A 15458-nucleotide genomic window follows, 5' to 3' on the forward strand; every position below is an offset into this window, starting at 1 on the left:
CAAAGGACAGGCATGAGAGTACTGCTAGCAGCACCATCTGTCTGTCACAGTCCCAAACTGGAAACACCAAGTGCCCGCCCACAGTAGCATGGGGATGAGGTCCGCTTACGCCACACAGCAAGGAGCACGGAGAAACCCTGGCGATGCATAGCAGCATGAAGGAATCTCACCACCAGGATGCTGAGTGGAAGAAGTCAGACATGAAACGAGCATAACCTGTGTACTTCCATTCATGTAAAGCTCAGAGACAAACGGAGCCAATCCAGAAATCCTACGGTGACTGCATTTGGGAGGAGGGGTCCCGGGGAACCTCCAGGGCACTGGCCCTGTTCTGTTTCTTAATCTGGGTTCTGGTTCTCAGGGGTGTTCCCTTTACCTGAATTCCCTGAGTTGCCTAGGATCTGTGAACTTCCGGAGCCAGGCAGGCCGGGTTCAAGTCCTGGCTGCTAGTCCTTCATCCTAGGACCCTGGACAGGTCCCTGGACCTCTCTGAGCCCGCATCTTCAGCTTGCATTGCCATCACCGTCGACACTGGCCCTGGGAGCCTGGGCCCCTCATTGCTGAATGGATGGTCTCAGTCCTTGGCATCAGGGCCCCCAACTTGAGGCCAGGGTCAGCGTGTCTGCTTGGCCAGCCCTGGGCACGTGCTCATGCCTGGGCTGCACGGGGAGGCTGGGAGCACAGCCTGGCTCAGGGGACCTCTGCAGAGTCCCAGAAGGTGGGCTCTACCCAACAAGGTGGGTGATTCCCCAGAAGCCCCCCTGAGATTCTGATTAACTGATCTGGGGAGAGGCTGAAACACAGCCATTGTTATGTTTAAGTTCCCCCCAATGATTCCAGTGTGAGTCAGAGTTGAGAATGACTCCCCTGAATCTTTATCTTTGAATTCCAAAAACTTTTTTTTTTAAGAGAGAGAGAGAGAGAACACGCTTGGGGGGGGGTGGGAGAGAGGGGGAGGGAGAGAGAATCTTAAGCAGACTCCAACTGATCACAGAGCCTGCCGTGGGGCTCGAAGTCACAAACCCTGAGGTCATGACCTAAGCCAAAATCAAGAGTCAGATGCTTAACTGACTGAGCCACCCAGGCGCCCCCACCAAAAAACTTTTTAAAAGGAAATGATGAAATGATCTAACAGCCCCACAGCCGTCAGAATTTCTGTCCACTCAGATGGCAGACCAGTATACCTTGCTTTAAATTCACGTCATAGATGGTCGTGGGAACTTAGCAAACTCAGCCCCGGGGGATCATTTGCCAAAGGGCTTGCTAGATAAAGTCTGTTTTCTAAGTGGTGCCTAGGTCGTTAAACTATTACTCCATTTTGCTGTGTCATAACTGCTTTAGATAATTTCCTAACGAGGTGGAGTTAGGAACAAATAAAATCGCTGTGTTTGGGAGCGTGAAGGAGCTGTTCCGGGGACTTTGATGGTCTGGTGATCAGTCAACCCCACAAGACCAGGTGCCCTGGGTCTCGACTGTATTTGGGTTTCATGGAGCGTTAAAAAGAAATAAGGAAATGAGGAGGAAAGTCAGCTAATTCTGGGAACAAAGCAAAGATTACTGTAACTGGGGATTGGCCGGGTCATTGCTAGTTTCTTGAGCCATTTTTGGCCATTTTTTTTCCCTTTCCACAGTCAGAAAATGCCAGCCGTATTCGTTTCCCAAGGCTGCCGTGATAAAATGACGTAAACCGGCTGGCTCACAACAACGTGAAATTATTGTCTCGCCGTCCTGGAGGCCAGAAGTCTGAAATCCAAGTGTCGGCAGGACTGCACTGGTTCTGGAAGCTCGAGGAAGGGATCCTTGCTTGCCTCTTCCAGCAGCAGGTGGCTCTGGACATGCTTGGCATGTGGCTGACCCCCTCTCGTCTCTGCCTTCATCATTGCGGCTTCTGTGGGCCTCTCCTCTTCTGTCTGTCATAAGGATACCACCATTGAACTTGGGACCCACTTGGGTAATCCATGGTGTCCATCCGAAGATCCCTCGTTACACCTGCAAAGACCCCGTTTCCAAATACAGTCACCTTCATAGGTCTGGGTTGTGACGTATCTTTGGGGGGCCCACTACACAGCCTTTCCTCGAAGTTCATTTGTACATTGAACCTAGATTGGCTCAAAGTTCTGACTCCGGAAGTGTGCTTTGACCCAGCTCCGGATTCCAGATTTGTACAAAATATCTGCTTCTGAAGGGCCATTCTTAGAGATGGCCTCCTGCTTCTGGAAGGTTAAAATAGAGGGATGGAGGGAAATGTCATTTAAAGTCGTTGAAAATCCAGAATCTAATTGAGTAGGCCTGGGGTGTTGCCCGACTGTGCTCATTTCTAACAAGCTCCCCGGTGACGCCCACAGCCCACACTGAGCGGCCACCCCCAGCAGTCCTGATACTGGAAGCCATTCTCTCCAGGGGACAGTGATGCAGGCAGCCTTCTGACCCTGTTCAGGGAATCTGGTCCAGCATCCTCCCCTCCCTGCTCAGCACCAAGGCCCAGACAGAGCCCAGCCACCAGTCTGCTCCTCCCAAGAAGCCTTCGGAATCCTGGAGGGGCTCTCCTGCCTTGGTTAGGAATTCCAACAGACCCAGTGACCTTTCAGGGGAAATCTGCACTCTCCTGCCCCCTCCCTCTGACCCCCTGCCCTCTAACCCCTCTCTCTTCTACCCTGTGAGTAAGGGCGCTCAGCCAAGCCTGTGGCTCCGCCCTCTGCCCCCTTATCCACACAGTGGGGACACCCCTGGGGAAGCACATCTGGACAGCGGGGGGTGCAACAAGGCAACAAGCACAGGGACAGCCAAGCAGCAGGAGGACCGGGAAGAGATCAGTGGGTATTTTAAGGAGCTCCTAGAAAGTCATGTCATTTCCTTAGCTGAGGAAGCGAGCAGGCAGCCTCCACAGTGAGGTAAATGTGAGCTGTCCTTCTGGGCAGCACCAGAGAAGAGTGATGTAGAGAACCATGGGGGGGAGGAGGCTACTGTGCCCCCTGACACCCTGCTGGGGGCGGGGGGGGGGAGGGAGGTGGCCGGGAGAATCGCTCATGCAACCGGAAGAGGGATACTTACTTAATTATCTCAGAAGGGCCATGCACCTCACTTAATATGACCCCGACACTGTCCAGCTGTCCATCACCTTAACCTGGTGCGAAATACAAAGGTGGACATTGATATTATCTGCAAACGATGACAAACTCCTTTAGAAGAAAGTCCTACCTACTCCACAGAGGATACATTCATTCATGACATTTATTTGTGGTTCAGGGCCCCTGTTTTGACTTTCTTCACCATTCTGTTTACACTGCGTTAATGGTCGGCCGAAAGTGCCTTGCCTGATGTGTTTGGCTGATATCGGCATTGACCTTTCCAGAAATGTTTGCAAACCAGGCATGTCTGGGTGGCTTACCACGTCCCCACCACCCCACAACTCCCAATAAGGAAGTGGCTATTCTAGGCTAAGGGAGAATGAGATGACAGGATTTTCCCCAAAGGCAGCTGTGCCTGCTTCAGGGCGAGAAATCACTGCACCATGGGTGGAGGAGAGAACACAGCATCTCCCCTGGACGGTACCCCTGCACCCAGTCTGTCCGCTGGTGACTTATGGGCGAACAGAAGGGAGGGAGGGAGGAGGAAACATGGTGACTAGTGACTAGTGCTCTTTGGCATTAGGCAGACTGGCCCGATGGGTGACAGTCGCAGACAGGAGACCAATTCCATAAAAGGAATTACTTCCGGAAGTGATGAGCTCCCTGTCACAGAATGTATGCAAGCAGAGACAGGACCAAGGGATCCTTTTTAGTTACTCTCTGCTATGAGGAGCATAAGAAACAGAGCCTGATCTTGAGGAGCCTAAATACCCCCCAGACAGCAGAGTGAGACGTGACATGGGCTGGATATCAAGGGTGTGCTGAGCAAGTTGACTTGCTGGTTTTCAAATGAGTTTCCAGCAGCCCTATGTCCTTTGGGAAAGAGCCTCTCACCACCCGCGTGGCCCTGGGGGACTGCTCTGCCTCACAGGGCTGCTGGGGGACACTCTGAGGAAACCAGAGCCAAAGGAGTTGCTTGAGCCCAGAGCCAGGGGGTCGCATGAGCCTGTGTGAACTGGCATTCCTTTGACTTGCAGAGTCCTAGCTTGTGCGCTGGTGAAGTACTAAATTGTGTGGCATTTCCCTCAATTACTGGGGTTCAGCGATGGGGGAGGGGGAAATGGAGTCTTTCGGAAAGTTTCCCAGAAGAGCCCAGGATGAATGGTCACGTCTGGATCATCAGGGGGAGGAAATGGGCACACAAGTGACTGGACAGCATCAGAAATGAGCCCCATGCAAGGTTCTCTGTAGGTGGGGCCCTGGCGTTGGCACCTAAGTGATTGAGGACTCGTAGGACAGTGGGGGAAACTCATTTGGAAAAGCAGGGCAGGTGAGACCAGGCTTGGAGAGCCATGCTGAGGGACCAGACGCAGGTCTGGAGATAATTCAGTCAGCCTGGTGGAGTGGGGCCCTTGAGGGGCCTGCTCAGGACCTACCTTTTGATTCACCTCCTCCCTTGATTCACCTCCCTTGATTCAAACGGCCTACAATCAGGCTTCCTTGAATTCTAGCTTGCCTGCCAGGACAGGCAATGCTGCAGCCAGAAGCCCACTGGGAGGACTCCTTTGGGGTTCCAAACCCAGGGACCCTTGCGGAATCACGCAATTGCTCTGCAATCACCAGGGCACGTGCCATGACTCCTCTTAACAATGCAAAAGACAAATCATTGAAGGCATCCTTCCTGTTCAGATCTCGACTCCTTCCCTATCTAGTACAGGAGGGGGAAGCACAAGTGTAAACCTGATTTTTTTCAATCCACAAACTCACGGTATTGAGACAGAGAAGCCCTGTAATGTCAGCACAATTCCACTTGTGAAATTTCAATTTTGTAGCAATCACTAATAGGGTCATTGAGAAAAGCTTTAAAAACGACCCCAGGAGACTGTCTAAATGATTCTGTCCCTGTGAAGTGAGGATATCATAACGTGCTTGTATCAGTTATCCTCTGCTGTGTAACAAATTACTCCGAAACCTAGCAGTTCAAAACAACAACAAACAGTTACCATCTCACACAATTTCTGTGGGTCGGGAATTCAGGAGAGGCTTAGCTGGGTGGTTCTGGCTCAGGGTCCCTCATGAGGCTGCAGTCAGGGTGTCAGTCAGGGCAACCTCATCTGAAGGCTCGACTGGGGCTGGAGGAGCCCTTCCAGGGTGGCTTACCCACGTGTCTGGCTAGTTGATGCTGGCTGCCGGTGGGAGTCCTCAGTTTCTTGGCATGTGGACTCCTCTGTAGAGCTGACTTCTCTAGAGACTGATCCAAGGGAATCAGGGCCAAAGCAGCAATGTCTTTTATGATCTAGCCTTGGACTCATTTCCACAATATCTTACTGGTTCCCAGGTCAGTTCTACTTGATGGTGAGGGGACTCAACCAGGATATAAAATCAGTCAGGGGACGAGGCTCAGTGGACACTTTCTTGAAAAAGCTACCACAGTGCTCTATGTTTGGCCCCACCTCGGAACACTTAGTCCTCACTCACCGGGTTTGCTCAAGAATTGTTAGAAACTTCTCAACTTTTGAATGCAAGGAAGTGGGCTGACTCTTCAAATCATGCCAGACTAGCCATTTTAAACACAATCGGGTGAAAGGCCAATGTAAGAGTCTCCATCAGCTGCTCACCCTGGGTGCGTGGAGTCTATTCACACTTCCTACCCACAGCGTGTCACCGATGTAGGCGGTTTTGTCTGCCGCACATTCTTATCTGTCCCCTGTGCGTCCTGCTGGCTACACCATCATCCTCTGGCTGCAGGGGTGTGCATGGGACCCTGGTCTGGCTAACTGTGGTGCCCCGTTTCTCTGCCCAGAGGTTATTGGTCCAACAACAGGGCAAGGGACCAAGCAAGGGCACCAGAACCCCCCCCCCCAAATTCAGTATGCAGATTCTGGGAGAGAGAGAGAAGCTCTCTCTTAATCTGAGTCATGAGCTAAGGGCTTACTAGAGAAGGAAGAAGGAGAGAGGAGACTTTTTTGAGCCCCTGGATCCAGCTGTGACTGAAACCCGTGAGACCCATCTTTGTTCTCTCCAAGTACATGACGCAATAAATCTGCTTCAGTTCACGGGACATGGAATTCGATCATCACAACTAGAAGATAGTGGGTTTTGAAGAGGCAACAAGCACACACAGTGGATTTCCCTTCTTTATTACAGCCTTAAGTGAAACAACGACCCACCCCCTGCTGTCTCTAGCCCACAAAAACAGCCAGCCCAGCCTCCACCACCGAAGGAAACAGACGAACAAAAATTAGAAAGAGCATAAACACCTGTGAGCCACAGCTGCCACCTGGTTTGTACCAAACACTCCAGCATCAAACCCACCTGGCCCAGAATGGTTCTCTCAGCATCCTAGCGGTTCTCAAGCTCTTTGAGGGCAAACACTGTGCTTTCCGGGTTCACAGCCAGCTCCTGCATGGGTGTTTACAAACACTTGAAAATGGTTTCTTAAATGGACCAAAACACATAAAGCGTGTTCTTTTAATTATAGTCAATGTTGAATGAGTCCTAACTAGGCTCCAGGCATCGGGCCAAGCACTTTACCTGCAATATCTCATTTAATCACCACATCAGAGGGAGGGAAGTTTCTATTATTATCCTCATTTTTCAGGCGCCAAGACTGAGGTCCCAGGAGTTGGTAACTTTCCCAGTGTCACAGGCTGCTGGAGGTGGGACCTTGATCTTAACACTAATGTGTTTTACTCCAGTTTCTTCCCCCTGAAATATCAACACACACACACTCGCACACTCGCTCTTCTCTTGCCGCCATGGTGGTCTGGCACTGGCCAAGGACTCGAAACCAAAACACAATGTTCTCTCTGTGTTATTAGTCATTATCACTCCTAACGAGCCCAAGCAATGTTTTCCCGAGAAAGCCCGGGGTGGAATTCTCAGAGAGCTCAAGTGCCCAGTGCCCGGCCTGGTATTTCAGAGGCCACTTGTGCATGTCTAATTGTATTTTCTGTGTCAAAAGGGCGGGCTGTGCTCGTCAGAAGCTCGTTAGGAGCTCAGCCAAGGGGCTGTTTGTGATTTCAGGGTCGGTGTGGAAAGTGCAGGGTGATGATTTTGTCTCCAAATGGGCCTCTTGCCGAGAAGCAAATCAGTGTTCAAGTCAGCACCCACCTCCTTCCCGGTTTTCATGTTTATTTTCTCCAAGCTTCTGTTTATTTTGTTCCTGCAGGCAGAAGCAAATGAGAATATATGGCTCTCAGTGGGTGCGGGGAGCAGATTTTTCTGTTCCTTGTAGAAGTAGAGGAACCCGGGCTAGTCCCTTTCTCCAGGGAGTGGGGGACAGGAGTGGAGCTGAGCCAAAGCAAAGAATCTCTTCACTTCACAGGACCCACGGAGGCCAACCAACATGTGGCAGCCCTGTGTCATGCACCTGCCATGAGATACTCGTGCATTCTTTCACAACCCGTGTAATTAGGCCCACCAAATTCCCCACCCAAGGCTGCCTATGGCTTTACAAGAAATCCTAGCATTTTGCTTGCAATTAGGGCATCTGGCCAGCAGGGGGATCCAGGTACTTTGGACAAGACCAAAATGGCAAGGCTTCTATGTAAGCATAATTGAAGGTCTGCAAGATACATCTTTTCCAGTCATGTTCGATGTATATTGAACAGTCTGCATAAAGCCACACCAAACCAGCGTGGCATTTAGAAACACGTGGCAAATTTTTAAAAGAGAGAAGAGTGAAGACCGACTGCTTAACCTCACCCCTGGTTACCCAGACTTCAGATCACCGATCTCCAGTAACCAGAGCCCCTGGAAGCTTGTGCCCTCCTGGCTGCTGGGGAGTCATCATGATGAGCCTCAGGACCCCCCCAAAACTCATGATGTGCCCTCTGCAACATCAAGAAAAATAAGATTACCTCCAGTTTCGTTTCAGCGCTTATTGTATTTTATGCTTAATTTTTGAATCTTGGCATCCTGTAACGTGGCATGGAAGCTGATACTTCACTCCCCCACTGTGTCTTCACGAAAGCGCCCCCACCTCCTGATTCTTATGAAGGGAGGAGGGCAGCGTGGAGGCCAGAGCCTAAGGAGTTAAGAGAACTGCAGCCAGAGAGGAAATGAGCCACAGCCGAGAGTGCCGAGCCGGACCCATCCATGTCTTCCTTTCATTGTTCTGTGGACCGTGTTATTTAAAGATCAGACCGACACAGAGCCTGGGCTGCCTCATTTACCACCTCAAAGGGGAGAAGCGCTATTTGATGTGGTAAAGACGTGGTAACCAGCTTGGCTTTGGAGGCTCAGATGGCTGGTAACTTGGCCACCAGCTCACGGCACTCTTGTGGGGACGGGGGATGGGCTCGTCCTCAGCCTGGATCAGAAGTGACTCACTCACACGCAGATTGGAGACTCTATTCCTCCCAGAAGCAATAAACAACCTGGCCTCTCCCAGTCTCAGGCAGAATGCTTATGATACCGTCAGCCCTTTGCAGGCAAAATTTCCTTTTCTCCAAGCATGTCAGACAGGGTGACTCATGCTTCACGACCCAGGTTAACCCAAACACACACTGGAGCAGAGCAATAAAATCCCAGGGTTCTTGAGGAGAGCGTGAGGGAACAGCATGAGAAAGTGGGATGTTCTTGAGTCAGGGAGGTAATCGAATCAGAATCTCTGTCTGCTGTCATCAGACAGTGGCTTTGAGGGCATCCGTCCACCCCCCAGCCACGGATGGTGACTGAGCCCTTACTGCACACAGGCTTCGTGCCTGGTACTACAGAGGGGCTTCTGAAGGGGCTTGGCAATGAATTCTCCTTCAGCAAGCCCGCAGTCTAGTAAGAGAGATAAAACCAAACTAAAGGAGGACAATGACCTTGTCTAAAGAGAGGTGCCTACTAAGTGCGGCAGACACTATGGTTACGTTCCCAGCACTCTTCCCTTCCTACTGATCGAACCCTGATCTTATTCAGGGACGGAGTAGAGATATCTAGATTTCAGAGAAGGTGGTCTCTGTCTGGAGGTGGGCACGTGACCCGGTCCGTCATGATGGAAATGTGCCTGAGGGGTTCTGGGAAAGACTTACTGTGGCCATCCTTGCCTCCTGGTTTTGAAGGTGGTGTGATGGCGGGAGCCACAGCAGCCACCTTGCAACCAAGAGATACCTTGCCGACTCATAGGCAACACAATGGGGAGGATGGATGAGAAAGAAGGAAAGGTTTGCCTGGATCTTCAATGACTCCATCGAGTAGCTGCCAACCTCCCAGCTACTCAAGCTGTGGGAAAAATAATGTCCAGATATTTTATAGGGCTATTGTTGGATGGGTTTCCTGTTCCTGGCGGCCACAGACATTCCTGACTGGTACATTTGGATCCTGGGGGAGTGTGGAAGAAAGAGATTCATTTCCAGCTGAATGGGTTAGGGGAAAATGTTGAAAGGCATGTAACTTAGGCCCTCCCAATATGATTTGTACACAGGAGGTGGGAGAAAGGGCATGCCGGAGGAAAAAGCCATCCAACAATGACGTCATCTATTTAGTAGCTACTGTGGTCCAGGTAGTGTTCTAGGGACACTGTCCAGGTATCATCTCATGGAATCCTTCCAGGAAACCAGTGAAAGAGTGATTATTACCATTGCATTTTGCAGAGAGGAAATAGCTCCAGAGAAGTTCAGTAACTTTCCCCTTCCATGAAGGAGGGCAGATTCAAAGTTCCACCAGTCTGACTCCAGACCCCTTGTTGTTCATACGCACATACTTATCTCTCCTCTGAGAACATTTCTCAGATCGGGTGATATCTAATCCCAGAGCAGAGGGATGAGTAGGAGTTGGAGAGGAGAAAGTCTGGGGGAAAGGATATGGGGGGGGGAGGGATTTGTAGCGGAGGGGGCACGGGGCAAGAGAAAGGGGGAGGGGGCCGGTGGGCAAGAGAAAGCGCTGAAACTGACTTGAGCATGCACTTCCTAGCTGCAGGGCCATTTGCAGGAGCAGAGCATTGGCTAAACCCACCTGTCCCTTAACAGCAGACAGGTTAAGTACGGTGCGTCACACAATGGGATGTCACGGGCTGTGCTGAAGAGTGACGATGTCACGGTGTACTGGTCACAAAGCCTCTCCAGAATGGGGTGAGTGACGGACGAGACAAAGCACAGAGCAGCATGTTACTGAGAGAGAGAAAGCACAGGCAGTCTGGGGACCTGCCCTGAGGTCGGGTCAGTGAAACTGGGAAGGAGGACATTGGGGGGAGGGGCCCGGCCCATGAGGTGGAGAGACCCCAGTGCTGAGATGAAGAGTCTGGGGGGGAGGGGTGTGGCCAGGATGACTTTTTTTCTCTTTTTTTACTTTTTATTAAGGAAAATCTTACATGCACAAAAACAAAAAGAGTAATATATTGAACCTCTGTGTGGCCTTCACTGAGCTTCTGCTGTTACCTGCAAATGGTCAGCAACCCAAACCGTCATCACATCTAAAACAATCCCGGTAATCCCAAGTTCCCAGCCGGTATTTAAATTTCTGTGATTGCCTCATAAATGAGTGTTTTCCAGTTGGTGTGTTCTGTTGAGGCCCATTCAGGATCGAAACAGGTTCACGCATTGTGCTTGTTCAGCCCGGCTCGGAAGCCCCTTGTGGTGGTGGGTTCTCTCTCCTCTCCGTCTATCTCACTCTGCAGGAGAAGCCAAGTGGTTTGACCTGTGTCTGGCCAAGCATTTCACCTGTCCTCCTGTCTGTCCCTGTGCTGTCTCTATACTGGGAGCTCCAGAGTCTGACTAAATCCAGATCTACTTTTTTTTTCTCCCGTTTTTCACTTTTGCAAGAATACTTCTAAGACGGTGCTGGGCACAGCCCTGGGTCCCGACTGGGGTGCGCGGTCTGTGGCTGTCTCTTCACAGTGCTGAGAGCAGTCAGCGCTCTCCCAGGGTGCCAAGAGCAGGGTTCTAGGCAGAGGAGAGCCAAGGGGAGATCTGGACTTTGAGGGTTCCCTATGGCTGCGCTATGGAGAACTTACACTTGACCTCGTCCTCAGGATTTGGAGGAGGAAGCGGGGAGACCCCTCTGGGTCTGGCCTGAGCTACTGGCTGTGGGCGGAGAGAAGAGGACGTATTTTCGAGGACGTTAAAGAGAGAGGTCACATCATGGGTCAGTGATGGGCTGAGTGGCCAAGGGAGGGCTGTGGGCGGAGGGACAGATCTGGAGGCATCAACACCAGCTCCCAACTGAAGTTGGGGGTGAGAGTGGCATCTCTGGGGGGGCCACAGAGGCAAAAAGAAAAGGGCCACTTTTATGAGGCACCCTGATGACCACGAGCCCTGTGCAGGGGAATCCATCCACAGATCCCTGCAGATCACAGTCTGGGGAGGGTGATGAGGCATGTGCAGGGGGTGGAAAAACACAGCCAGTGCCTCTGCTTGCCAAACTGCAGATCTGATTGGAACCCTCCCAAGGGATCAGTGCAACCACTCCGGAAGCTGTCAGGATGGACTGCGGCGGAGCGCGTGTCTAGGACACAGCGCTGACCGACTGGCAGGCTCCTACACACCCTGCAGGGCCCTCCCAGGCTTAAGCCCAGGAGAGGAAGGTCCACACTTATGTCTCAGCTGAGTCAACATTCAGGGACTGTGAAGGCAAAGGCAGACCCCTCCCACTCCCTCCACCTCCCCTGTCCCCCTCCTCGGCCCTTGAGCGGAGACACCTGCTTCCATGTTCACTGTGGAAATGTTTGTCATGCTTTGGTCCCACGTCAGGCTAAACCATGTGGAAAGAGCGGGGGCCTGGGAATTTCTAGAAGATTGTGATCTGTAGAGGGTCAGGGACAGCGAGCGGCCTGGCCTATGCCTCCAGGTCCTTCAGCTCTCAACATGAACTTCACCTTCTCAGAGCCTTCCCTGACTCACTAGGAAGTTCAGCTCCGCTGTGATGAGAAGGATGCTGGCAGGCTGGGCTCAGGTCCTGCTCTGCCACTTTCTGTGGTTGGCAAGCCTTGGGCAAGCCACGTCACCTCTCTGAGCCTGTTTCCCCATCTGATAAATGTGCCTTCCTATGGGGATCACAGGACCTCAAACACGTCGCCCAAAACTCCTTGGCTCTATTTTTAACACAGATCCAGAATCTGGGCAGGTCTCACCCTCCCCACCTTGGAGCAAGCCACCACCATTGCTCCCTGGACCATCACTGGTCTCCCTGCTTCCTCCTCAGCCCCCACAAGCCACACTGCACTTGGCAGCCAGGGGGATCTGATCACGCCCCTCCTCAGCTCAGAGTCCGCCCAGGGACACCCAGGGTCCTCTGGAGCAAAGCCAAGGTCCTTGCTGTCTCCAAAACACCCTGCCGGGACCAATTTCCTGCCACCTGTCCACCTTTTCCCACTGTCCCTCTGCCTTGCTCCACCTTAGCCACACTGGCCTCCTTGCTATTTTTTGAACAAGCCTGGCACATTCCTGCCTCAGGGCCTTTGCACTTGCAGTCCCCTCCGCTCAGAGCATTATTCCTCCAGCTATTTGGTGGCTCCACTCTCTCCATCTCTTAGCTTGAATGTTACCTTCTCTGTGAACTTTTCAAGGTGCAACCGCCATCATCCCAGTACTTACTGTCCCCTTCCCCAGCTTTACCTTCCTCCCTCGCTCTCACCACCATCTGCCACAGCTATTGTATTTACTTAGCTGCTTTTTGTCTGCTCCTCTGCACTAGACCGTGGCGAGGATTTGGACTTTTGTTCACTCACATATGCCCAGCATGTGGAACAGGGGTCGGCATACAGTAGGTGCTCAACGAGGGCCTGGTGGGAATCCATTCTGATCACTCAAGGCCCGTGCCATACCAGTTATTAGGTGTTTGAATATCACTTCTGGCCGGGAAACCTCTGGCTGGACCCAGACAACTTTGGGTAAGTGAAACAGAACAGAGACGAGCCAGCATGGCAATGGGGCATTTGGGGGTTGAAGGCAGAGAGGAGCCCCTTGCCCCTAAAACAGCTCCTTAGTCAGTTGCCACGAGGCTTCCAATTCCACCGAAGCTCCCTTTCTTTGGGATTCGGCTCCTACACACCCTGCAGGGCCCTTACTTTAGCTAATGATGCTGTGGGTGGGGGCTGGGCTCACACACATGGGGTCTGACTCCTCCATGACAGTCCTCCCCTAGCAGACTAGCCCAGGGATGTCCCCATGGTTATCTCGGGGGTCCCAGAGCCAGGGGACACTGTGAGGCCTCAAGAGGAGAAGCCGGGAATTAATACCCTGTGTCTACAAGACAAACTGAGTCAAAGGTGGGTGGATTCCATCCTCTGATGGGAGGAATTGCAAAGTCGCCATCGAAGGATGTGGATACAGGGAGGGTGGAGAGTTACAGCCAATTTTTGGCATCAATCTTTTGCACTGTTTCCAATCTACCATTTAAATTGAGGATAAGGCAGAGGAAACAAATAATAAGTAAAGAGATACATAGCTAAATTGCATCTAAGAGCCAGTTTCTGGGGTCCATTTCCCCTCTCGGAGCTCTGAGCTGTTGGGCAGGAGGACAGCTCCCCCAAGGAAGCTTCGAAACAGCCAGGTCTTTTCTAAAGGAGAACGTCCATGGCAGTGCTGGCACTGACCTTGATGGCCTGTCACAGGGCCCAGGGCCCCCCTCGCCCCCCCGCCACTCCTCTGGGCGCACACCTGAGCTTTCCTGTCCGTGTATTTGGCACCAGACATCGCAGAGCACAAGCATTGCCAACACCAATCCGCCACCTTGCATGATGGCCTGTTTCCTTGACCCAGCTCAGATCTGCCTGCGAGGCCGATTGCAGTAAAGCTCGGTGGGTCTCCTGCCTACCCAAAAAATGCAGTTTTCTGCCCAAGGCTTATTATTCAAGCCTTCCCTGGAGAGGTCATTAATAGCATGAATGGTTCCTACAGAGCCGAAGCAAAGGTGAGGAGGTGGCACGGTCATGACTGCAGTGACTAATTACTGGCTTTTGTCCTTGTTCCTTCGTGGCCAAATTGCATCCACGGTTTACAGCTCATTTGCTTTGTATTCAAAGGAAATGTCAACTCGGAACACAATAGAAAGTGTGCCAGGACTCGGGTTGCCTGTTCTCCCGACAGCCTGATGTGGGGAGCTTTTGTGCAGAGCCCAGAGCTTTTGTCTGAAGCTCTGAGGTGGTAGAGGCACGTTGTGACCCCCTCCGTGTGGTTGGCGGTCCCCATGTTGGCAAAGCCTCTGTGTGTTCTCTCTCTTCACTGCTTCACCGTGACTCAGCACTGTGCTTACTTTAGCTAATGCTGTTTTCAAACCAATGACACCTAAAAACCTGTCTCGGGCAAGATTTCCCACTAGGATTCCCAATGAAGGTGCAGCTATCGGAAGTGGGTCTAACCCACAGATACATTCAGCTTCTTCTGTAAGGTGTTTGTTTTTAGAAAACGAGTCACTGTTGAAAAATTAGGATTTCACTTAAAAATGGTGGCGGACACTAATAGTTACCTCCCCAGTATCTGTTTTCCCTGCTTCTTTGGTTATGAATCTTGCGTTTAGGGCAACAATGTGCCCAGATCAAAGACTACATTTCCCAGCTTCCGTTGAGGCCAAGTGAGATCATGTGACACAGTTCTAACCAATAAGGTGGAAGTGGTGGGTCCCTTTTGCACTTCCCCCCTTTCTTCCTGCTACCTGGAAGAAGGATGAGTGGCTGGGGCTCCAGCAGCCATCTTGAACTATGAATTGACCTTGAAAATAGAAACCACATGCTGGAATGGTGCAGGAGGAAGACAGAAAGGGCCTGAGTTTCCTTGGTGACTCTCAGAAGCCAGGAAAGTAGCCCTAAACTACATGCCTCCTGATTTCTTTTTCATGAGTAAAAACAAAAAGCCAAGCAAAACAAAACCTTTCTTGTATAAGCCACTGTAATTGTGGGTTTTCTGTTATAGATAGCCAATCTAATCCTGGGACAGTGCTTCTCTTGAAAAATCGAAATATCTAGTAATCTGGGTATATACACTTTCTTTATAAAGCATCATTGAGGGGCGCCTGGGTGGCGCAGGCGTTAAGCGTCTGCCTTCGGCTCAGGGCGTGATCCCAGCATTCTGGGATCGAGCCCCACATCGGGCTCCTCTGCTGGGAGCCTGCTTCTTCCTCTCCCACTCCCCCTGCTTGTGTTCCCTCTCTCGCTGGCTGTCTCTCTCTCTGTGTCAAATACATAAATAAAATCTTAAAAAAAAAAAGCATCATTGAGATGTAATTCGCACACCAAACATTTCACCCATTTATAGCGTATGATTCACTGGGATATTCAGAGTTGTGCATTCCACCATTTACTTATCATCCCCAAAACACTTTCATCACCCCAAAACAAAATCTATATGCACTAGCAGTCGTGCCTCATTCCCCCACCCTAGTCCCACACCATCAATCTACCTTCTGCCTCTGTGGATCTATCTGGACATTTTGTATAATTGGAAGTGTACAATATGTGGTCTGTAT

Source organism: Ursus americanus, chromosome 14, assembly GCF_024610735.1.
Source record: "Ursus americanus isolate L20-20 chromosome 14, mUrsAme1.1.p, whole genome shotgun sequence".
NCBI classification, from domain to species: Eukaryota; Metazoa; Chordata; class Mammalia; order Carnivora; family Ursidae; genus Ursus; species Ursus americanus.